At 37.0% G+C, this 25,707-nt stretch overlaps 1 protein-coding gene across 14 annotated transcripts in view; it reads right to left on the bottom strand.

The window, feature by feature from the left end:
• Positions 1-25,707, bottom strand: part of NPAS3 (neuronal PAS domain protein 3) — an 803,343-nt gene that overhangs the window by 77,201 nt on the left and 700,435 nt on the right. The gene's annotated exons all lie outside the window — the stretch shown is intronic.

The raw sequence follows: 25,707 nt of genomic DNA, 5'->3' as shown, positions 1-25,707 counted from the left end.
TCAGGAGAAGGGTGTGATAAAAATAATGCAAATAAATAAATAAGTGGCAACTCAAAAGGTATAAAACTGCTATAACTGTGCATTTTGGATAAGAGAAACAAACAAGAACACCGGTGCCTGAAAGAGAAAAATGGCATGACAGAAAGACAGATAAAAGATAGTGGTCCCACACACTGCATGCTTCCATTCCCAGCATGCATTTTCCTGCAGATGTCTGATGGAATCAACTGCAAGATAGAAAAGCCTCTCCACTCCTTTGTTAGTATGAGGATGTTGTGTACTGGAGTGCTATTTAGTTATTTATCCTTTTTGTTTGCTTGCCTCTGCTTTATTGTAACCAAATGCTCATTCATGGGTGGGAAACCTGTGATCTTCTGGAAATGCCATGAACTTATATAACCCATCAACTATGCTTGCTTGGAAGGAGAATAAGAACTGGAGCCCTATGTAAAATCATGCGCTATTCTCAGCAACCCAGTGATTCCGGCCATGAAAGCCTTTGACAACACATACTCTTTTTTAGCATACCAGCTTTGAGATAATTCCTGAGCCCTGCTCTTCCCTTCTTTGCTATGGTAATAAAAGTAAATCTTCGGTCCCAGGAGAAAGGTGGGATAAAAATAATGAAATAAAGAAACAAAGAAATAAAATCTGCATTCAGCAATATAACGATCAAGAAAAAGAGCAGTAGCAGGCTGCGGAGACATAAAAGACAGAAAATTATTATTATTACTACTACCATTTTAATGTCTCCCCAATACTTTAAAGGCCTGGCAATCTGAATGAAGTCAGGATAACATCTATGCTTATAGGATTTTTTAAAAGAGTGCAGAATTTATTACCCATTAAAGAAATAAATCAGTTTGTAGACTACTGCACACATGAAAAGTAAGACTGATCTCATAAATCAAATAATAGAAATCATACCTACCCCATAACAATAACCATGACAATAAATATAGGCAAGTCTGAGAAGCACAACAGCCAGAGAAATGGCCCTTCTTGCCAGAACAACACAGTTGTTGTTAATCACCAACTGCAGCTGCAGTAAATCTTGCCAACCAAAAGTTGACAGTTCGAAGCCGGGTCAGTTCCTGACCTTCAGCCCAGCTCCCCCGCCTACCTAGCAGATCAAAAATAATAATGTGAGTAGATTAATAGGGACCACATTAAATGGGGAGGTATTTTAGGTACGGCACTTCAGAGGAAAGTTCATGAACAAAGAAAGCTCTTTGGCAAGGAGATGGAGCAACTGCACCATGTTGTGGCCGGAATCAAGCACAGCCTCCAAAAGATGCCAAATGAGAAAAACCCTGAATATACCTCTATCTGTTGTCTGTCTTGTCACTGTATAATCGGCATTGAATGTTTGCTGTATATGTGTTCTGTGATCCTCCCACAGTCCCCTTCAGGGTGAGAAGGGCAGGATATAAGTACTGTAGATAAATAAATAAGGACAAAGTTGTTCTATCAGAGTACTCATATCAATTCTGAAAAAATATACTGGCCAGAAATCTGTATCACCTATATAGTTACATAACTATCAGTTATGTAGCTACATAGTGTCTCCCAGCTTGAATTCCCAAATTCCCAAGTGGGCAGCAGTTGCTGTGATCAATGGGGATCTGTTGCCTTGCCAATCAGGAAGCAGTTAATTGATACTCCCACCATATTCCATGAGAAATGTCTCCTTTAGTAGGGAGAAACAAGGTCTCTGTCACATTTTCCCCTCGGACCAGAAATTGCTTATATGAGGATGGTGGGAACAACTTCCCAACTGAGAGAGAAACAGATCCCGTTGATTGCAGCTGCCGCCTCCCTATAATTGAGCATCAAAAGACTTTCAAAGCCTATGTATTCCCCAAAATAGTAATGGATAAGTTGGCACCAGACGTGAATTGGTAACTCAAAGTTACATGTAATTAAGGCAATTGTCTTAGTAAATTTGAATAATAATAATAATAATAATAATAATAATAATAATATATTTTATTTGTTTCCCACCTCTCCTCATGGCAGGACACAAAACAGTTAAAACACATCACCATAAAATACACACAATAAAATGTATATATTAAAACACATTGCTATCTTTAGTTGTGTTTTAAATTATGATAGCTTATTAAGCTGTTGAATCTCTTCTGATAGGCCATTTCACAGTCTATGGGTGGCTGATCAAAACTTCCTTTCACATTAGTCAAATTAGGAAAATATTTTATATTGAAACTTGAAGTTCAGAATCTATGAATTAATCCCCCAACCCTACATATTGGGTTGGCTAAAGACATCTTAGTGCCTGAGGCTAAAGTCAAGATGGTGTCTCATCTTATATGTGTACAAAAGCTGCCCAACTGATACTTGCCTTTTGCTTCAATGCAACTGATAGAACTGTGTCTTCTACCACACTTGAGGAAAGAGGAGAAATGGGGCAGACTGCATGGCACACATGTAGTATGTTCCACTGATACTTAGAAGATCCAAGCCTTGGTAGTGAATCACTATGATAGTGATATTATTAAAAAGTAACTTTACTCTCCATTTTCTCAAAAGTAAAATGGTTACTTTATAAAGAAAACTGCAAGCCACTGGATTGTGGTATGCAAGCCTGAGTATCCTATTGCTCTCTTTTATGCAACACATTCTTCCTATATACCTTGTTGTTGCCACAACATACAAAAGATCACAATGCACAGTATGCACAGCATAGTTTCATTTAGAGAAATGAAACTATGCATCATTAACACATCATTAATGTATAGCTGTAAATATATATAGTTAGGTATTCATCACAAGGAAAAGTAATAACTTATAAACAACAACTTAAGTCTTACATGGTAGCTTCATTGCACGGTTTATTTTTTTAAGGAGCTGTCCAAGGTGCTGAATATATTTTGGGGACTGAATTCACCTTCTTGGATAGTTTCTTTAAAGTTAGGAATAAAACCCAAAGTACATTCACTGCACCTCTGACACAGAAGCCAATGGCTATCACTGGCTACAAAAATGATTTACAACAATGACTGCCTTGCTCTACTCACTGTGACTTAATGGAAGGACAAACTCCACCATTAAGATATTGTTCCCAAAAAGATGAACTGATCTGAGAGAAAAGGAAATCTGATATCAACAGTGCCATCTTATACACAAAAAAAGTTGCAATCACTTCAGGGGGAATTACCATTAGGCAAGTGGATATAGTATTACAACCCATGGCAGAAATCATATACATCCTTGACTTGTAATACATCTCTCAGTACTCAACGGGAATTATCTCTGGGAAGATATGCATACTACTATCTATTTCTAGAAACAAAACTGCATAAACACATATATCTTTTACAAATAATGTCTTAGAAAATACAGAAAAAGGGAAACAGACTAACGGTGCAAATATTAATATCAAAGTAGTGCCATCAAAGATCCATCACAACAGTGCAAGATGGAGAGAGAGAGAGTGATAGAGAGGGATAAAAGAAAACAACATCTGATCTATCTGCCATCTATCTTTGTCTACTGCATCTTATTTTCAAAACTGACTGATACACTGATCAGTGTACAATACATTAAAATATAGAATATTGGGAGGAGGACAGCACAAACAACACCTTATAAAATCAAAATTGAACAAGTATTTTTTTTTTAAAAAAAAACACCCAAAAGGCATATACAGTCTTAGAAATAAACGCAGTAAAATAGAAAGTGATATAATATGGAAAAAAATTTAGTTAAAACCATTTTTAGAATGTCAAGGAGAATAAAGTCCACAATGTAGGAATTAGGTGGCCCTCTTTGGGGAGAGTATTCTTTATGTATGAGAAGTCACATCTAAAAAGCTTCTATTGGCAGTGGCACCATGAGCAAGGTTTCAGACAAAGATCTTAGGTATCAGAAAGGAGGATAGCCTGGCCCCAGGCCATTTAGGATGTTAAAGGTTGAAACCAGTGTTTTGAATTAGGCCCACGATGTGTATAGTACAAATGGCAAACTGTTGCCATAATGTGTTTATAGCTAATTCCCAGAGAGCAGCCCAAAAATGTATTAAAGTAAAATGGATAAAGGGTAAAGTATGTCCATAGATGTGTTCTTTTACAGGAAATGGATGTTTTGTGACAAATATAAACATGCATTTTGGGAGGAAAAAATAATATAGAATATTTTAAAAAATAAGTAACTATGGATAGGGGAATAATAAGAGAAGCATCAAAATATTTACCATGACATTGGCAGGTAATCTCAGTCCCTAAATTGAGACTGTAGACAACATGGGCCAAGAATAGGTATGTAGATTTCAGTTTACATCTAGCATATTGGCATGAAGAATTTATGTTTGGTCTTCAGTATTCCAGACTGAACACATAAAATGATATCTGATGTCAGAAGCCAATCGGGGCCAGTCCTGATCAGCTCTTGAAAGTGAGACTACCAGGACATACCAGAGATTTACATGTAGATCTAGAAGAGCACCCCTCATGGAACAACCAGGCAAATCTGAGCTAGATGGGCCAGTGGTCTTGATTCCACATAAGGAAATATCTAGTGTTTTTATACCCCCCCCCCCGACACACACAAACACATAAAGAAATAAACAGTAAAAAGAACTTTCTGGTGGAAAGAGTTGTTTTATAGTAGAACAAACTTTATTGGAAAGTGGAGGAAGGAACTTTTAAAATGTAAGTTAGATGACTGCCTCTCAGGGATGCTTTAGCGATGGATTCCCTCTCTGGCAGGGGATTAGACCAGAAAGCCCCTAGAGGACTAGAGTCCCTTCCAACTCTATGGTTCTGTGATTCTATGACATTTGTCCATTGCCTTGGGTAAAACACATTTTTGTGAGTTGCAAAGATCAGTATAACATCAGATTTTTTATATAATCAAAGCTGGAGACAAAATGTATGTTGTGAAATCTAATTGTCACTATTACTGTTTAGAGAGGATGGAACTCATAGTATAGTATAACGTATACAACTTTTTGGGTGACTTTTAAAACAAAACAAAACAAAACAAAAACACAATGCTTTAATACACAAATAGGACAAAACAGACATACATGAGAGCACAAATACAGAGACTGAAATATACGAATCCATTTAGGATAAACTAAAAATGAATAGAGAAAATGCATAGAGAGCAGCAACAAAAATGATCTAAATTATAGGATACCTTCCTTAAATGCAATACAGCTCAGTAAAGTGACACAGAACCGTGTGCATAAAACACGGTGAATGGAAAAACATGTAGATTACTTTGAAAAATAGTGAAACTGGAGAACTCCCAGTGAAATCAACACACCACAAAATTTAAGCAAGTGCCTTTATAGCAGAAAACAAAAGTATGTCCACATCCTGTGTTGGTAATGGGCTTCCTCTCCCTCATCTTAGTTCTGGTTCCTCAGAGAAAATATTAGGCTAGAATAACATGAATACTTTTGCCCCTCATCTATTTGTATTTCTTATCGGTTATGTCACTGACATTTTTTAGGTACAGTTTTCAGCTATTTCACTATTGTTTTTTCCTGCCCAAAGGCTTGCAGGTTGAGGAACCAAATAAATGTTTGGAATAAGATAGAACCTGGTTTATTTCATTTAGACTTGCAGATGTCTGAACAAGGATATGTGAAGTGTCATTCTCTAGAATTACTCCAATAAATTGTGATCACTTTATAGCTCAGCCATGTGGTTACAAATACAGACCCAAACCATAATACGCTTTTGTCCTTTTGTACACTTTTGTCCCCCCATCCGAGCACCAGCTTTTTTTTACAGCTTTTATCTAGTGTCTTGTGAATCGTTAACTAGCATTGTAGACTACAGCAGATCTGGAGAAATAACTGTAATTCACCACTGCTACCATTGGCCCACTAAAAATGGCATAAAAACAAAATAAAAGCAGGTGGGGGTGAGAGAAGAGCACATTAATGCCAAAAAAACCCAGGCATTCTTGTGTACCACTGCCACTCTGTTTGTGATTTACAAGATGTACTAAAAGAGCTTCCATTCCACATTTCCATATGCCAAGCAGGAGTTTGCTTCTTGGTGAGGTTCTCCCCCGAGGAAGTGAAGAGTATTTAAACTGCCTCATGCTGCTCACAGCTAGCGTTTGGAAGATACCACTCTGGGGAAATATGCACAGTGTCAAAGTCAAGCTGCTACCAGTGGGTGTTTCTGCATACAATTCCTAAGCGATAGGGAGTTCAAAGGGGAAAATGGAGCATCATAAAGCAACCCTTTGAAAATACATGGCATCCAACAAAACACAATATTATGCAGGAGGCAATGGCACTACAAAGAACAAACAGTATGAATTCCACAACAATAAAAAGCTAACGTTTTAAATCTTATTGTAAAGCACCTATAAACACAGCCACTTGAGGGATCTGTTTCTTGAGAAAAATACACATTGTGCTCCTGGGATGCTCAAGGATTCAACTTCCTGTACCTCCATCCAGGAGCAAGTGTGGCAATGCTTTTATCGCAGCCATAAAATGGTTATGAGCCAATTCCTCTTACAAAGCAGTCCATAAGAGTGAGGCCCTTTTTTCCCCAACAACACAGTGTCAGACAAAGGGCACTAGGACTTCATCTTTGTACTACAGTACAAAATAACAATACATAAACACAATTGTGAAGGCAGCTTGAAACCCCATGTTTTCTATTAAGAAGTCATGTTCAATCTTCACTGTTGATAGAACAGAATAGCTAACACGGAGAACATTGTATATCAGAAAGGTCAATAGTTATTATGAGCTACAAATATATTTTTTTCCATCCTTCAGGCTGTTTAGCGCATATCACAGCATGAGCAGCTGTCTTCTTTAATGCTTTTAAAATTAGAATCCCAAAGAGGAAGAAAAAAATTACATTTGCAATGATTGCTCTTTGCTTTTGTAAGTTTACTTTAATACACTATTTTATATACATGAATTGTCTGTGTAGCCTTACCATGGAAAGTAACTGACTGTTAGTATCTAAGCCGGATTCCTCTATCTATGTCTGTTGTTGTTGAAAAAACCTTATCATGAACTGTGTTAACATAATGTATTATTTTTGAAAGAGTGCTATTACGTATTATTTATGCTCGTAACTTGATAAATACATGTATATCTTACCTAGAGGTTATACCACATGCACAGAGTGGCAGCCATTGAGATATAAACATTTACCAAGAATTAATACGCTGCGATAGCTGTGTTTTGAATTTTGAAATATGTAAAATGGGGAAAAGCACAATTGACTGTTTAGCATCTGTGGAGTTTTTATGGCAACTATTGTGATAATGCTATCATAGTCGCTACCACAATTAAAGCTGTGAAATTAGGTCCCTCACCATCTTCCATCTTTCAAGCATGAAAAATAGTTCAAAAACTATTACCACTCAGGCTTACATTTCCAGTCCTAAATTCCCATAGCAGCATTTTTGAAATGTCAATTGTGAACAAAAACAGCTCAGCAATTTTAAACTGAGATGAGAATGCAGAGCAAATAGTTCACACTGATATCTATTATCTAAATCTATATATACCCATGTCTATACATATAATATTAGATACAGAAAATGTATTAGAAATAGAACAGAAAATCTTTTTTTTTAATTAGAAAAGTTCAGAAGCAGATATGCATGGCAATTGGCTAGGAATTTAATATCTCAGCCTTTAGACATTCTGTATGTGCCTACTCTGAAGTAAAATGTACTACATTCCATAGGAATTAATACCAAGTTAGTGCATATAATGAAGACTCAGGATTTGTGGGCTTATCTCTGCTGGTCCTGTACCTTGGTGTCGACCAGAAGTTGTCCTGGATGTCCAGGGACATCTGGTTCATATGTGGAGTGGTAAAACTGGTTTTACCCCCCCCCCCCCCCCGATTAGGAGAAGTTGGGGAATGAGCCAGAGCATCATCAAAACTCTGGAGCAGCCTGTACTTCAGTATTATGTGGACAGCAGCTCAAATCCAAACCACTCCTCTGTCCACACACTGTCACCATCCCTTTCCCAGCACCCCACAATACCCTCTTTTTCTCATTGGTCATGCAAGTACCTTTCATGATATCAGCAAAGGCACCATGCAACAGCCGGCCCAACTGGATGGTCTGAAAACAGCTCCTGCCACTACAATGGTTCAAGGACAAAGCTCTGTGGAATCCAGGGCAAGTCCAAAGCAGAAATGCCCTGGTCTGGTTCTGGACTTTGGTGTACATGTAGATGCATCCTGTGTTGGAAAAATAATCCTGAAAGTAGCATTCTTTGGGTTGGGTTTTATAATTGGCAGTAGATAAATTGATTTGTGATATGTGTTGTCAAAGGATTTCATGGCCGGAATCACTTGATTGCTGTGAGTTTTCCGGGCTGTATGGACATGTTCCAGAAGCATTCTCTCCTGATGTTTCACCCACATCTATGGCAGGCACCCTCAGAGGTTGAGGGATCTGTTGGAAACTAGGCATGAGGTTTATATGTCTGTGGAATGTCCAGGGTGGGAGAAAGAACTCTTGTCTGCTTGAGAATGTTGAAGTTGGCCACCTTGATTAGCATTTAATGGCCAATTGCAAAATACACACCTGCCTCAAACAGACAAGAGTTCTTTCTCTCACTCTGGACATTCCACAGATATATAAACCTCACTTGTCTAGTTTCTAACATATCCCTCAACTTCTGAGGGTGCCTGCCATAGATGTGGGAAAAATGTCAGGAGATAATGCTTCTGGAACATGGATATACAGCCTGGAAAACTCACAGCAACCCAATTTGTGCTATTTTCTTTAACTCTGGGGTATCTTACCATGTTCAGGAATTATTCTAATTATTTTTCAGTCTTCATGGTTCCAGAGCTCTCAAAAGGTGACAAAATGAGATGGAACGGAAGATGGTGCTTGTCTCCCAAGTCCAAATAACTTTTGTAGACCCTGATCACCTTGCCATAAAAGAGCCATCTGAAATAGAACAGTTCAGGCAACCTGGTGGAATGGCTGTTGCAAAGTATTGTTATGAGAGCACAAACTATGTTGATCTGCCCCATTCAGATCAGTCACAGTGAAGAGCAATAAGTGCTTCATCTGTGTCTTGAAACACATCTAACATACATCTGAACTAGAATTACTGCAGTTTGATATGGTTTTACCTGACATAGCTCAATGCTATGCAATTCTAGGATTTGATGAGGCACCAGCACGCTTCGACAAACCTTGAAAAACTAAAAGTCCCATTATTCCATATCATTGAGCCATGGCAGTTAAAATGGTTTCGAGCTGCATTAATTCTACCATGTAGATGCATCCTAAGTCATATTGTTTTGTGAGAAGGGGAATACACCCTTTCCATCCCAGCAAAACACTGACTCCTGTAATGTTTCTTTGCCACGGCTGTTCCTGATTTTTGTGCAGTCACAGGTGGCAGCCAATGTGATTTTCAGCAGGATAAAATCTGTGATATGCTAAATAAATAGGAGTAATGTTTTAGAGATCTGTACTTAATCCTATTTTTTAATAAGTCTTGTTATTTTCAGAGTGTCAATTACTATAACATGGACTTTTTAAAGGAATGTTATCACATTCTTGTATTAGTCTACAATGCCAGCATTTTGCCAAAGTTTATCACATGTTTTGAATGGCCAATGCTTTAGCGTCTCTTCCTATGCATACAAGCATTTTAATGGAAGCTAACAAATTTTGGCACTCCTTTCTTAAGGGAAGCTCTAGTTTATAGCATACCTTGAGACAACACAATAAGGGAATGTACCATACTATAAATTATATTTCTCCCTTTCCCTCTTTTTTCCACTAGTGAGACATCCACAGATTTATGCCTGGAAATGGATTAATTGAGAAGAAAATCATTTTGGCATACCACATTTTGTAAATCTCCTGCAGCACTGTGTTCCTTCATTCTTTGCTCATATTTATGATTTCCTCGACATTGCATTTTCACTACACAGGAGCTTGCACTGTTGGTTTTCCTCCCTCCCCCTTCTTCCTCAAGCCTGGAGATCACCCCATGGATTAACAAATGATTGAGGATTCTCTCTTAAAAGACTCTTTAAAAACCTGTCAGAATCAGCCTGAGACACAGATTTATTATGAACTATTTAAAGGGCTTAATATATGTATCCCCAAAGAGCCCTTGGAGCAAACTAAAAAGGAAGAGTGGAGTTCTCAAAGAATGGGGGAAATTCTCCAATGCCCCACTTTCTTCACATCACGATTACTGTTTACTCAAAGGATAAAATGCCTAACCTGTCACATGCAGCCTTCAGAAGCCATATTGCCGCTGATGTACAGTAGCAAAAGAACCAAAACAATGAGACTCAACAGTAACACCATGCGATAGGCAGCTGCAATTTACTGTAGTGTTTAACCTCTTCACTAACACACTAATGTGGATACAACTGGTAGAAAAAAATAATGATATTCTGCTTCTCATAGCAAGTATCTCCTGTCATGCAAACTATCAGCATTATCATAATTATATGTTACAGGATATATTTAAAAGTAACTTTCCCTAATGAGCAAATTATCTTCCACATGAGTTCCAACTTTCCTTTAAAAGTAACATTACCCATGATTTCAGCTGGGTATTTGAAAACAGGTTAGAACTGTTTCTTTTACAGAATAGGTACAATATTGTCTTATGGTGACTTACATGTAGAATTGATGCAATTTGACACCACTTCAATGGCTCAGTGCTATGAAATCCTATGATGTATAATTTGGTGAGGCACCATCACTCTTTGGCAGAGAAGCCTAAAGATCTTATACAAGTGCCATGGTTCCATAGCATTGAGCCATGCCTGTGATATGAAACTGCACTAATTCTACACTACAAATGCACCCTTCGCTACAATGTTTATTTTATTTGGATCTGCTATTCTACCATCATGTAGAATAGCAGAATAGCAAATGAACTTTATCTGAAGACACTTTTCAGGATGGTCTAATACATTGTGAGGCTGGAAACTGCATGGATAGGAGTTACAGTTCGATACCCCTTTGGCTGCCATAGCTTCATCCAATGGAAACCTGCTTCTGCTGTCCCTGAGGCAGCCCTCCCATGATAAGGTGGCCAGTGACATTTGCCTGGGGACATACTTTTTCCAGTGCAGCTTTAGTTGCAAGTCTGGATGTGACCAGGGCAGGGAGGGAAGGAAGGACTAGAGAAGGAGAGAAGGAAGGACTACGGGGAACGAGGAAATATGGAGATCAAAGAAAACATGCCCACAGACAAACAAAACATGATTCTCTAAGAAAAGGAACAAATGAGGAATGAAAAAAAAAAACCAAACATCAGCCCTGTGAGAAATGCAAAGTTTAAACAAAAACAAATGTTTAGAGCTAAGAGAAGAAATATGCAGATACAATTTGAAACAATAGAAACAAAAAGCCTTGGAGCATCCTTGCACTTTTTGTGGCTGCCCAAGACTTCCTGCAGAAGTCTCTCTTTCTTTCAGGCTTGGTTCCCATACAAATGTCTACAACACACACACACACACACACTCCAAGGTTGTTTCTGTAGTTCTAATTCACATTCAGTTAGCACATTCCTGGGGGTGGGGGGGGGGTGGGGTGGTGAGCAATCTACCTATTATCTGTGACTTCTTGTCCCATTCAAGCTCTTGCTGAAAAATATGCACAGAATTTCAGATGGCTATTGTCAGATTATTTAGAGATGCTGCTTCCAGGCATCTATATGGTGAGCTTTATCGTTTATTAGCAACATGTTATCAGTAGTAATATTAACTTGCAACACATAATTTCGGGGAAGTATATGATTATGGTCTTTCCCTCCAAAAGCAATACCTGGCATTGTTATTCCATTTTCCTCAAGCAAATAGTTAATTTTTCTCATGTGATAAACCAGCCAATTGTGTGTGGGGGGAGGGGGAGGGGAAGGAGCTCATAAGGGTGAGTCTTATAATATGTGCAGTGTGCCAGGAAACATTTTTTTCTCAATCCAGTGTCAACAGACTGGGTTTGGTGAGTATATTTTAGTTCTGCTATTTATTTTGACCAGTTTATTACACCTCCATTCTAGCTCCCAGCCATCATCACATTACATTCCAATAACTCCTTCCACCATTCACATGGTTACATATTAAGCTTGGGATTAGGAAAATTCTTTTCAGGCTTCCTGCCCCAGCAACTGCCATTAAAACTGAACTTGTCACCTCCTTATCATACCTACAAATTTTGCATTTCAATTGTTATTCCTACATACAGCATGCCCAATTCTCACTATGAAGGTGCCATTTTTAGGCACTTTTCTCAATGCATCTGATGACTTAGACTTCAGTCTATGGGCCCTTCCACACAGCCCTATATCCCAGAATATCAAGGCAGAAAATCCCACAATATCCTCTTTGAACTGGGTTACCTGAGTCCAAATTACCATATATCCCACTTAAAAGCAGGAAATGTGGGATTTCTGTGTGGAAATGCCCTATGAAAGCTTATGTTACCAACTTCTTCCTCTCAGTCTCAAGGGTGTTCCATGATCCTTTGCATACTGATCCAGACTAACAGGACCATGTCTCTGAATTATTGTATAGAGAGTATATTTAATAATACCAAGCATTTGCATAATCATGACTTCCTTCTATTAGAATTTCTGCATTCTGTTAGCAAATTTGGCTTTTGCTAACATGATGCAAAAGTTGTTAATGAGTCTCATTGTATTAGCAACTTTCTATCACATTAGCTAAGATTAAATTCGCTAATGGAATATGACAGTCACTAACATAAGATTAGTGCAAAGAGAGGCCATAATCTCAGTAGGCTATCAAAAGGGAATGATCAACATGTAAACAATGCCTTGTCTATTTTTTACTCCTTTGTTAACTACAATATGATTGTGTGTGCAATATCACTCCCATTCACATCTACAAAAAGCTCCCTAGGAGGTTCTTGTTTTACACAACACTAATGCAGCCACAACATAGTGATTAATGTTTGATAGAAAATCATGAGCCATCAACTTTCCTCATTAGTAGTGCAGTGAAACATGCAAATAGATGAACTAATAGAACTATCACACCAAAATATGTGGTCTTAAAGTCAGATATTCCAATTCTTACTGCATAAGTAATTTAGATAACCATTCCCTTGTATTCAATAAGGGGTTTCCAAAGTATAATTACAAAGACTCAGCACCTTCATACATTAGACATCAAGACAATTAAATGAATTTGTAATGAGAAAAAGAAGTATCTCAAAAAAAAAAAAACAGATTATGTTTTTACAGTTGTCCCAGGAGGAACAGTAATGCTGATTTCTATATAATATTCTTCACTCTCATAGTTAGAACCACAAGAGACAGAAGTCTCAAAAATCATTGACATTTTCAGGAATCTAGTTACCAGAAATGATTTCGTGTTAATTTGCTGCTTAACCACCATATTTATTGTTATTGTTCTAAAATTTACTTTATCTGGATTATCTCAAAAACTTAACTGAACAGAAACAGAATCCATTATACTTTCTCAAAGAAGACATAACTAACTGAGGCAGTAGAAACCACCTCAAACGTTCACAACTCCAAAAATCCCTTCACATTTTAAGCTGGGCAATTCATGCTAGGATCAGATGTCAATCATTTTTCTTCTTCACTGATATTTTGCTTTTGTGGCCTCCTTACATTCCTGGAAACAACTGTAAAAGCACTATTTAACTTCTCATATCTTACAAATATTCCTTTCCATCTGCTGCCTTAAATTACTAGTGACTCAATGCCTAATCCCATTTGGTGCAGCCAGCAATCTTCTGGTAGTAGTCAACAGAATGGTGGCCTAAACATTTTCTATTTTATTGCCTCCTCTGTTCAGTACATGGTGATCCCCAAGATCTGCTCAACCACTGAATTATTTGAGTGAGCTCAACTTGTCCTATTTCACAAAATTGTGATAAAGCATGTTGTATTTGTGTTTTTAACTAGTTTAATTCATTTTATGAGTTGCCTTAAGTTATATTGTTGGGAACAACCTTTGGCTGAAATCAAATCAAATCAATCAATCAATCAATCAATCAATCCTATCATTCCATATGCTTTACTTCTTTGTTTGACAAAGAGTAGAATATAAATGTAGTAAAATAAAGTCTGACAACAGTGCAATAATGCTTGATGTGCATAAGTTAAATATACATTTTTAAAAAAGTAAATCCAAATAAAGATAATTGGATCTAAGGGAAGTTTGATATTTGTTATTTCTTTACATCTGTATGTTAACACTTGCCAAAGTTTATTTTTTCATGCACATGATGAAAGTTAGTCCCTTTATGTCTTCTTCCTTTAATTCTTTGAATATATAAAGTCATGATTAACTAATTACATAGAATTCCAAGAAGTTTTGTTCAATGCAGGTATATATATATATATATATATATATATAGAGAGAGAGAGAGAGAGAGAGAGACCGAGACCACTGAACAAACAAATGACATACTTCAAATGCAATGTTGTTTTTGAAAAGTTATAAATTGTGTATTTTAATTTGATTGTAGAATTTTATGTTTTGTATAAATGACAAAAAGAAATAAACTTTTTTCAAAAAAAATTAGCCTTACATACAAAAGAATGGCATACTTAGAGAGCTGAGCTATTTAAGTAGACAGTATCACTTCAGATGGGCATCATTTTGAAACAGCCTTCAACTAAAGAAACCTCCAACCTTACCAGGGAAGAGGTTTTCTGTTTGACTTCAATTTGGTATCTTAGTTTTCAAACACTGAAACGATTCTACTGTTCAAACAGCAGATATAGTTTATTTTAGGTGCAATTTGTGAACCCAGTTTTGTAATTCATGGTTTGACATTGACTTGTTTCAAACAAACTGTAGTTAAGTTTTACAATTGTGGGTTGTCTCCAGTGAAGTCAATTTGTTAGTTAAAACCAGTGGATTCCTGTTCTCTGTACAACCTATCATACATCCCACTAAGGCCCCTTTCTATACTGTCATATAATCCAGATTATCAAAGCAGATAAGCCTCATTATCTGCTTTGAATTGGACTAAATGAGCCTATACTGCCATGTAATCCAGTTCAAAGCTGATAAACTGTATTTTTGACAGTGTAGAAGGAGCTGAAATCTACTCTGGAGGACTGGGGAGCTCTCCGGAGCAGATATGGGGTGGTAAGGAAAACAAGGACAAGCTTAAGCACAAGGATGAGAGATTTTGGGCCCTTCCACACAGCCCTATATCCCAGAATATCCAGGTAAAAATCCCACATTATCTGAGTGTGGACTCAGATAACCCAATTCAAAGCAGATATTTTTGGGCCCTTCCACACTGCCATATAACCCAGAATATCAAGGCAGAAAATCCCACAATATCTGCTTTGAACTGGGTTATCTGAGTCCACACTGCCATATATTCCAGTTCAAGGCAGACAATGTGGATTTTATTCAGCTGTGTGGAAGGGGCCTTTCTTTCATGTTTGGAAAATATCCATGAGGACAACTAAGTGTGGAAGCCTACTTTTATTAGCCCTGTAGAGTGAACCTAATCCAGGTCCAATCCTGACAAATGCATGTAACTGAGGTTCTGTTCCCCCAGATAGACACTTACTGCTGTCACAACAATCATTGTGTTTCCTTCATAACAGTCATTGTGCTTATTTCATCATTGAATTGTCACAGAATCATATCATTTAAAATCCATATCATTACCATTGAACCCACTTGCATTTGATGAAGTGGACTCAGGACCCCCCCAAAAGTGTCTCATGGTACCGTTCTTAACCTTTAAAGTTCCACAAAGCTCTCGTTTTTGCTACAACAGACTAACAAGATGACCCTTCTGGCTGCCTTTATGTATGCAAATGTCAAACAATAATACATCATCTTGTAAAGCAAATAATTTTTAGCAACAGTGCAATCTGAAATACTCTCTACTCTAATAAAAGTGGCCACTCTGTTCTTGACTATTAAAACTTTGTTTGCTATTATGCTAGCTGGCAAGCTAGTCATGCAGAAAGGTGTTGAGGAAATGAGCCAGTGTGTTCCCCTGGTGATATAAATGCTTTATCAAGCTGATCCCTGCCTTGTTATGTAAACTATACCAGGTACTGTTCATTTTAAACATGGAGATAAACAGATCTAATATGCTTCAGGGCGTCATGCTTTATGCATGAACTGCTTTTTATTTTTATATTAAAGATTTTCTTGACACAACCCTTTGCAAATGGAGTAAAGCAATAATATAACGTCTTAACTACAACCGCAGCCGCACCTGCAAGTTCAAAGTAGTGCGAGAGATATTCCCAATTCAATTAGACCAATGCAAACCTTTTTAATTAATTCTTAATAAACAATTAATTTTTAAGCGAACACTTCTTGTAATAAGAATGTCTCTCTGAAAAGATAAATGAAAAAAAATCCTTAGAGACAAATGTTATAAAAAAGACACCCTCTTTCTCTTTACAATATTTAGATACTTTCCACTTGATTATCATTCACTTTTAATATTTTAAATCCTTTTTTTATCCAGGATTGCTATCAAATATTATATTTTAACAATTTCATATGTTGATGATTTACAGTTTATTTAACAGAAACAGGACAAAAATATGCTTTATTATTAAAATCAAATACACAGAATAATGATGTGGTTACAAAGAAAAGGGGAAAATATTCTCTATGTCATCCAGACATGAGATTTTAGAGTAAACCAACGTAAACAACTGAGAGTAGGTGAAATATAAGTACACCTTCATGCAAAATAGTATTAAATAATGAAAATCAAAATGACAGATGATGATCCTTAGTAAATATGGTTTCCTGGCCTTCAAAAACATTTTTTTTTACTTCATAGTGCATACAACTGTTAAAGCCTATTATCTAAGGCAGTGGTTCTTATCTAAGGCAGTTGAGTCCCTCTAATGAGGTGAGAAGCTCGGTATATAAAACTTTGAAATAAATAAAATAAATTCTTAACCTGTGGGTCCCCAGATGTTTTGACCTTCAACTCCCAGAAATCCTAACAGCTGATAAACTGGATAGGATTTCTGAGAGTTGTAGGCCAAAACACCTGGGGACCCGCAAGTTGAAAACCACTGATCTAAGGTTACTGTTGATTGCCAGATGCTGGGAACAAAGGAGGGGCTTTTTGGATACTGCTGGAGTAAAGTGCTACATACTAGGGCCTAATCCAGCAAATTAATCTCTATTTTATCATTTTTGTTTATTTATGTTATTGCTAAACACACGGCTTCTTAAACTGTGGATCCTGAACCCAAATGGTGTCCCATTAGCTCAATGATAACTGTCTTAATTTTTTTTCTGAATGTCACCTAGTGGCTGTTTTAGACATTTACATGAATCCGTAACATTAAGTTTTTACAGGGGAATCTGCAGAAGATGCTTCAGCTGTACTTTATTAAAAGGAAAATTAGCTTGTTTAGCAAGCTTTGCAAATGCTTGATTTTTATAACTATGTACCTGGGGTCATGTAAAAAAATACTCAGACCAAGGGGAATCCTAAGTGGAAAAGTTTAAGAAGCCCTGGACTAGCATATATACTCAGCATCATCCATAGTCATTCCTAGCTTTATGATTTTATTTTAATGGCCCCTTCAGAAAATGTATACTCAAGCAACACTGAGAACTACTCAGCTTCTCAGTACAGATTAACTTAGGTTAATTAACTTAACCTAAGTATTTTCTCCATGCATACAAAAATATCTCTATGAATATAGGACTCTGTAAAGAATTAAAATATTACCCATTTCAAGGACTTATTTCTCCATTCTCCAGCTCACTTTCATCTCTGCCCAGTGCTCACCCAAGGCTTTCCTTACATAATACTTTGGCCTCTGAGAGGACTACCTAGAATATTTCACTGCTAACACTCTAGCACTCTTTCATCACTCTCTCAGATGTAGTCTTTATATGTGTATAGCATCCTCTTGTGGTTGCACCTGAACACTGCATACATACATATTTTGGAGCCGTAGACCCAAAAGGGGTGGACTTTTTTAGTTGAAATTGATCAGTATTTTAATTTGGGTAAAGAAGGGTATGTGTCCCAAGTTTGTTCCAGATCCATCAAGTCATGTAGAAGCCATTGTGGAACAAACAAACAAACACACACACATGCACACTAATGAGAATATAGGCTTTTTGTTTAAGGCACTAACAGCAATTGAACACTGGTAGATGATTATAGTGAAAGTTGAGAAAGATGATACAAATTCCAGACACACATCGTTTGAGGCCCCCTTTACAGGCAACACTTCTAATACTTCATCTCTACTGCATTAGCAAAATCTTGTCTAGGGCAGTTGCTTCATATAGCCTACAGCTTACTACATCCTCAACCTCAGAATATTGAGGAGAAACTTTGAAAACATTTTTAGAAATGCTAAAAACTGCTTCTTAGGGTTTAAGAAAACTGGGAAGAAAAATCCTGGACTCTTCATAGTTCAAAACGTATTCTTTGCAAAATTTGTCTCGTTTTATTTGTTTAAAAAAAACCCAAAATTTTGTATACAGGAATCTGCATTTGTGCAGAAAATGCTGCATGTTGTGCAGAAAATAAGTTTTCTGCTCAAAAATTCCACTGTGAATTTTGTGCAGAAGAAATATCAAACTGTGAATAATCTTTAAAACCGCAGTTTTCAAAGCAAAAAATAAAATAAAATACAAAGCCCTGTCAAAATTGTTTTTTCCGTTGAGGAGAGAAACTAATGAAGAAATATATCCCTGTCACTCTGATGAATTTGTAAAATAGTTTCCAGAGAATACATAATGGTTTTCTCTTTTGGACTCTACATTGGAATCCTGTGATTTGTAGTTTTGTCAGGCACCAGAGAAGACTAAAGACCACATAAAATTCCCATGACTCTGCAGCATAGAATCATGGCAATTAAAGTACTGTCAACTTGTATTAAATTTACTGTTGCAGCAGCTCCATCAGCTGCCAGTTTGTTTCCGAGCACCATTCAAAAACTGGTTATGACCTTTAAAGGCTTATACAGCCTTATACAGCTCATGTCCAATGTATTTGGTTGACACATTATTTATTATTATTTCTCGCACTTCTACCCTGCCCTTCTCAACCCCCGAGGGGGGACTTAGGGCGACTTACAAAAAGGCACAATTTGATGCCGGCACAACAACAAAGTAAAACAAATTCAACATATAATTAACCAATTAACAATTAAAACAATTAAAACCATCCATTATATATCACAATCCCTAATGCTCAACGTTTATAGCTCAGAGTCCGTAAATTCAAATCCACATTGTCCAATCCAACACTTCTAGTCTTCGCTTGTGCCTTATCTATCCACCAGATTACCCGAAGGCCTGGTCCCAAATCCATGTTTTTAATTTCGTTCTAAAGGAAATCTCCTTGTATGAACCTGCCTGGGACCCGAGATTTTCAGGAGAGACTTTTCTCTTGGTCCCACCTCCACCTCATGCTCAGTTGGTGGGAATGACAGAAGACCTTCTCTCTCAGTGCCTATCCCTCAACTCTGGAACTCCTTGCCGAGGGAAGCCAGAATGGTCCCCTCCCTGGTATCCTTCCAGTGGCTGGCTAAAACATCTTTATTCAGGCACATTTTTAAAGGAGGAGCTTTTAAAGATCAAGTCAGGAGGTGCAGTGGTTTTAGCTACAAATAGGTTTTTCATTGGTTTTAACTGTTTGTTTTTAATACTTTGTTGTTATTGTTGTTGTTGTTTATTCATTCAGTCACTTTTGATTTTTTATGACTTCATGGACCAGCCTACGCCAGAGCTTCCTGTCGGCCATCGCTAACCCCAGCTCCTTTGAGGTCAAGCCAGACACTTCAAGGATACCATTCATCCATCTTGCCTTTGGTCGGCCTCTCTACCTTTTTTTGGATTTGTTGTCACAGTAAGAAAGCCCCCTCCCAGGCCCTATTGTTGCCACATTTTCCATACAGTTGGGACTGTTGTCTGGATAGCTCCATGATTCTGAAGAGGCAATTCATATTTAAAGAGAGTACCTTCTGTTGTCTTGAACAAAGGGAAGGAAATGGAGGGTCTGGACAGAATAAGTCACTCATAAAACACCACAGGGTTCAAAATATTATGTATATTTTTGACATGTACACCAAGTCAGTGAGTAATCTGGGGTGAAATCTGGGAAAGTCATTCAGAATTTTGAAGTTGGGTATCAGCAAATATGTGCACTGTACCCAGTCCCATCCTTCTTTCACAATGGATACCAAAGTGATTGTGAGAATCCTGAAATGACTGAATGCAATGAAGGATTAAAAGTCAGCGAATATACTGAGGTCCAGTCCAGTCCAGACTGAAGTTCTGTTAATTAGGAAGAGAAAGAAGATCAGAAAAGAGAGAAGCTAGATAAAAGGTCTGTGAGTTGATATGAGTGCAGGTCATCCTTAAACAGATTTCCTCTCATCTTTGCCCATTATGTTTGCTTTCTTCCTAACCTTGAAAATGTAGGATGTGAAAAATACTTAAATTACTTGTTCTTGATAAGAGAGGTTGTCTTGAGACAGTTGTGAAGAAATGATTGATTCCCACAAGATTTCTCAACACCAGCATGAGAGTGGGGCAAGGCGTCCTTTTATTCACTACAATTTCTAGAGTTTGTACAAAATGCCTTTGCTCAAAATTAACATATTTTTCCTATTGTGAAATCAGGCAGTTACAGAAGGACTGTCTGATTTTCTCCCACATCACTATTTCCTGGAGCAAGAGGAAATGGAGAACTTCCATGAACACCAGCAATTGAGGATTTTTGAATTCATTAGTTGTGTGGCAAAGAGAGACTGGTTGTAGGCCACCAAGGGAAGGACTCCTCAGCTTGTAGCCCAATAAACCAATTTAGGTTAGCAGAGAATTGTACATTCAAGTATTTCAAATAACTATAATTTCTCCCGTGCTTACTAAAACAAAGAAACAAAAACCCATACCAGCTAGACCTGTCCTATGTCATGCTGAAACTGTCTATGATGCAACATGAAGATTCATAACTCTGTGCTGTTGACAAGGGCTGAATTATAACTTTTTAATTTAGTCTGCTATAGAATCATTACAATAGGACTCTAGGGCAGGAATGTGTTAATAAAATTGTACTTTCTGCCTTTTCATTTAAAATAATCCCCTTGAGCTGATTAAATGAAATATCACTTGTTTAATAACTGACAGAACATTATTTTTAAGTAGAAATGTTTTGCATACTTTGCCTTCCTAATTTTTAATTCCCCTCACAGAGTGGGAAAAGGCACTGACATCACACAAAGGGATAAGAGTTTACCACTCAGATGTAGTTTGTCCTGTCATCCTGGCATCTATAATTTAGTGTGAAGCAGTGAGGTAGACAGAGCATTATCATTAGAAATCATCCTGAACAGGGATATAAACCACACTCGCAATAACACTTGTCAGAAAGGTGACTGCAGTCAAAACTAATACCCAAGAGTTTCAAGATAAATGCTGACACTGCAACCATCCTACAAGGCTATTATTGCTTTAAAAAATACCAGGGGGAGGGGGCACACCAAAATATGAACCTTCCCTGGAGTGAACAAGTTAGTATAAAGTTTTATCTAGCATAGCATAAATTCCCCCTGAATTACTGTAGGTGAAGCCTTTTTTTTTTTTTTTTTTTGCCAAATAAGGTTATTTTATGTTGCTACAGAGGATTAATCAAATGTAGCTTTCCCCTCCCTGGCTTAATAATTGTAAGTTCCTTTGAATTTCTGCATCCCATCTTCCTGTTCCCATCCCTCTGGTATTCTGGAATATATGCGTACGGTCCTTAAACCAGATCATTAGCTGTGCTTTGTATAGATTTAGTCCTTCCTTGATACTATACTATTATTCTTCATTCCTCACTTGGATCTTTCCAGTCTTTACATTTTGCCTTGTTCTTTGCAATTTAGTGCCAGTGTACTTCAGGCCACATAAACCATGAAGCCAAAGGGAAAACAAAAACTCTTGAATTACAGCTACAGCACTTTACTTGGGTGTAAATGTGCCATGTTGGACAGTTTGCTTATTTAACATGTAAGATGAGCATTTCTGTACAAAAAGAAACAGAGAAATGACTATTCTTCTCACTCTTTCCACTTATGAGGACAAAACAACACTCTTTATGCATGCTGAAGAGATGTAAAAATGTGAACTTTATATTGTTTTTCATACAGATTCTCTCCCAATTAAGCATTTCATCCCAGAACAGAATTCTAGGGATCAAAGTTAGGATAAACTGAAAGTAAATAAAAAGCACCCATAATGTTTTCTCAGAATAAAATCACTTTGATGTTGCTGCTCCAAAGAAGGAGAGATTTAAAAAATAGTGCAATTTTGCTTAATTTCTTAGGAACAAAATGCATCTTGACACAATGCAACATTAATGCATTGTTGCTGCATTCATGTGTGGTTGTGATATCAAAAAACAGAATGCATTGTCCCAAAACAAATCAAATACAGGTGGTGATACTGCTTTTTCATGCTTTCAAAATTCTTTATTCTCTGAAACAATGTTTCATAGCAAGCTGTTGGATCTTCTGATCTATTACTGTAGAAAGCATGTTCGTTTCTGAAGATATCATAAACTCAGCCATGTTCATAAACATCATCTTTTGTCTCAAAAGAGAACTTAAGAAACACCATAAGCATAGTATGTGAGCATCTCAGAAGAATACAATATTATGATGGATTGGCATAAAAGCTATAAAAAGTGGGTTTTGCTTTGTGTTAGTTGACATGCTGTTATAGTGGAGGCACTAAGAGGAGGTGGGAGGGAATGTTACTCTTATTGCAGCCACGGAGGCACATAAACCATCATTTGCTCCATTCCAATGCCCTGTATTATACACAAAAAGGAGAAAGTAAAGTTTCAATAGAATTCAATAGTGGATGTCTGTTAAGACATTGTTTTCTAATCCATAATACCCTAGAGTGTTTTTTTTTAACAATCTAAAATCACCTTTAGTGGCTTTCATTTTCAGTAACTATTAAAGCAAGACTAGAATTTCACAACTCAGTAAGTTATGAGCGATAAGGAATTATATGTAGGCAAAGGTATGGAACTCCATACAGGTCAAGTTATCAAGTTATTATGTTCTCCCTCTTTTGTTAGACGGCTTGGTGTCTGCACTGACCATGGCTTACTGGATGAAGCCTATCCATCTGCAACATGGTATTCTTCTTTTTCTACTAAAATCAACTTTACCAAGCATTATCAGCTTCTCTAATCTGTCATGCTGTCTCATAATATGTCCAAAGTACAATAGCAATCATTTGGGCTTCTAAGGAGAGTTCAGGCATGATTTGTTTTTACCAGGGTGGTGAGCAATTTTATATATAAAAAGAAGAAGAATAACACTTAACAAAGGGAATATGTGAAATGAAGGTTCAACCACTTCTAAAAGCCTAGTCATGTATGCAAAGGCTTCATTAATGAAGAACAGCCCATTTATTAGGATGCCAACTGGGAGTTTGGGAGGGCTATACAACATTCATTGTTTGATGGTAAGAATGGGTGCCAGAAATTATAATGCAACAGGAAGTTCTGGGGAAAGTTCTGTGAGACAAGTACACACATACACATTCTGCTATATGTATTATTCTAGTGTACTACAAAGCATTTTTTAGATTGCAACCTGCCTGTATGTCTATGCAACCTATTTGCCATTCTGTGCAGGTTCCATACTGCCTTGTATGAATAGGTGGTAGAGTGGTATATCTTCTCCTATACACAAAACAAGAAGCATCCTTGGTTGTGGGGAGCATGCTAACTGGACTTTGTTGTTACAGTTTCAAGCACTAGGATAATAAAGATGGGAAGCCTGACAAATGAACATGGTCAAAGTGCTGCCCTTAAAATGTTACTAGGTTATATTTTCCAACCCCCCGCACCATCAACTATGGTGGCAAGGGTAAATGGAAGTCGCAGTCCAACAGTATCTTGTAGACTAGAGGACCACACTTTTCCACATCTGATTTAAAGACTCTGAGGTGTAGATAAACATTTCTCTTTGCTTAGTGCAACTGTATAGCTGTCAATCAGACATGTATAACATTTATATTGTTGAAACTCTCAATAAATAAAATAAATACATAGCCTGAATTATTCTTACTGTCTTTGTAGTATTTGTAGAAGCATACAGCGGTACATTTGGGATGATTTATGGACACAGATAGTTATGTAATCAATGTATTTTATTTGATCTTTTAAATGTTTTTTATAATGCAGAAATAGATAACGAATTACACTTGGCCTCTAATTTTGACAAGTCACTATAATTTCGTTTTAATAGACCGAGTAACACTATTTAAACCTGGAAAGTTAATAAACATGGATTTGTAGAATTAAAAATATTGAACAATTGTAGAGCTAGCAACTCACAAAATTAAAGTTTTATAACCCAAAGTCGAAGACTGTGTTGCACGGTTTAAATATTTCATAACTGACATTTTCAAAGTCTACAATGTGAAGAAGGATTTTGATTTTCCAATCCAATATTTTTTGTGTGGCTGTGCGTATTAAATTGTTATTTATTTTTAAGCCAATATATAAACATTTTGATTTTAAAATAAAAATATTCCGTGCTTAAATATCTCACAATTTTCTTTCTATTATCCATTATGAACAACTTGCATGCTGAAAATGCTGTATATATTCAACCAAACACATAAAATCAAAAGCATTAAAGCTTTTGGAACAATTATGAGTTATTTATGTATAGAGGTTCATAGAGAGTTCTAAGTAGAAATGACCATAATGGTCTTCTAGCACTGATAGAAGAAATGCTGTGTGATCTAAGAAAACCTTTCCCTTTGTATTATAGGAAGGTTTAAATTTAATGTTGAGTAATAATCTATTGGGGAACATATCAGGAATATATTTAAGGAGGTGTCATCATTTTTCTTTTATATTAACATTCTTCCTGAGAAATTTATAAGTCAATGTTTTTCTCTATGTTATTAATAGGACTATCAACTGATCAATTGTATGAAGTTTAGATTATTAATTGATTAATCAATGTATTGTTTTTTTTGAAATAATATATTTTTTAGAAATAACAAAAACGAATTCCTCTGTATTTACAAAATGCAAGTGTGCTAAGCATTCTCTTATGTGTGGAATATACAGAGGAATCCATCCTGGAAAATGTACTTAGTAGATGAGTATTTATATGTTGTAGTTCAGCCAGCTGATGATGAGGATGAGGGGTTTGGGGGTGCAGGGCCTGATGCTTCTGGAGGTGCTCAGACTGATAAGATGTTGGAACAGGATGGTGATTCCCCAGTTGGGAGAATGGAGGGGGATTTGGAATTAGAAGTTGATTCTCTGTGTTAAAATGAAACTGCTTTAGAAGCTGACAGGCAGAGAAGGGAGGAGGACATGAGCTCACTTGATGCAGGGGAGTTGGACAAAGAATCAAGGCTGCTCCTGTGGGGGAAGAATTCCAGGTGCAAGCTGAGCCATGGGAAAGGGAGGTCTGGGAAAGAGAGCCAGAAACAGGCTTCTCAAGGCCAATGGAATGCCTTCATGCATTGCTGTCCTTAATTAGGGATAGGAATCTCTTAGGTTTCAGATCAAGCAACATTGCGAATGAAGTAAGAAGCCCCTGCCTTGATCCTGGTGATATCTTAGCTTCAAGTCAAGTTTCCTAGTCAAGTTTTGCTACCAGTCTTAGGGACTTTACCATGGACTCAAGCTCATGTGTTGTTCCTTGAACTAATCAAGCTCATGTTTCATTCCTGGTCTCTTGGATTA

This window comes from Anolis sagrei, chromosome 1 (assembly GCF_037176765.1).
Source record: "Anolis sagrei isolate rAnoSag1 chromosome 1, rAnoSag1.mat, whole genome shotgun sequence".
Lineage (NCBI taxonomy): Eukaryota > Metazoa > Chordata > Lepidosauria > Squamata > Dactyloidae > Anolis > Anolis sagrei.
The sequence above is the reverse complement of the archived record's forward strand: the minus strand, read 5'-3'. Positions and strand labels throughout refer to the sequence as shown.